Below are 1,061 nucleotides of genomic sequence, written 5' to 3'. Positions count from 1 at the left end.
TTCAAAGGATTCATGAGCAAAAGAAAAGAAAAGAAATTCACTGAAGCACAGAGGGTGAAAAGGGGAAGATAAAAGAGTAAACTAGAGAAACTACAGAGTCAGTTACTTAAAAGACTTGTAGTTAATAACACGATTTTGAATTTATGCTCATAATAGGGGGAAATTATTGAAGAGTTTTAAGAAGATTAAAATCATGATCTAATGCAACTCTTCAATTCCTTTATCTGTGTTTCCAAATCCAAACAGTTCAGAACACTCAGGGAGGAGGTTGAAGGGATTTGAATTTGAGGTCAAATTCCTTTGACAAATCTGACCTGAAGAGGTAAGGGATCAGATGTGCCTCACAGCTCCTATTGGTTATATATGTGGCATATGCTTCTCTTCTGTGTATGTGGGGAAATTTTATCTTTATATTTTAGAGTGAAAAAAATTGCCCTATGCAGTTGACACACCTTGTATTTAAAGATTTTAAAAAATGTGGATATACTTAGCATTACCAAAAGTATCACTCATTCACTTATTGCCATTGAATCAGAATCAACTCATAGTTAACCTCACAGCAAGTTTTCCTCAGGCTGTAAATCAACTGCCCAGCTTTCTCCTATGGTGCTACAGGTAGATTCAAGCTGCTAGAAAGATATTATATTTGTGTTAGCACCACAACTCCCTACAAACTATGCTCCCAAAGTTCTCTATTAACAGTGTGGTGTTTGTTGTTGTTGTTGTATTCTGTGTAGTCAGAATCAATCCCTGGATTTTTAGAGGCAATAAGGTGTGCAAGAGATTGTTCACCTTTCTCCAGTGGAGCAGCTGGTGGATTCAAAGCATAGAGTGTAGAATTACTACAGGAGTCTCAGACATTCTACATAAAATATACATGTCAGGTACAAAAACCAACTCAAGGTGGATCATGGACCTAGGACTAAAACCAAGGACTATAAACTTCATTCAAGAAAAGCTTGGAAAATCTTTAGTAGTCCTAATCCACAACATAAAGAGTCTTCCCAGTATTCTGAAAAATTTACAACCAGGAGAAGATAAAATAGATGAATGGGACCTTC

The sequence above is a fragment of the Elephantulus edwardii genome, unplaced genomic scaffold (assembly GCF_000299155.1).
Source record: "Elephantulus edwardii isolate Elephantulus edwardi_28Jun2011 unplaced genomic scaffold, EleEdw1.0 scaffold00017, whole genome shotgun sequence".
Lineage (NCBI taxonomy): Eukaryota > Metazoa > Chordata > Mammalia > Macroscelidea > Macroscelididae > Elephantulus > Elephantulus edwardii.
This window is presented reverse-complemented; position numbering follows the sequence as displayed.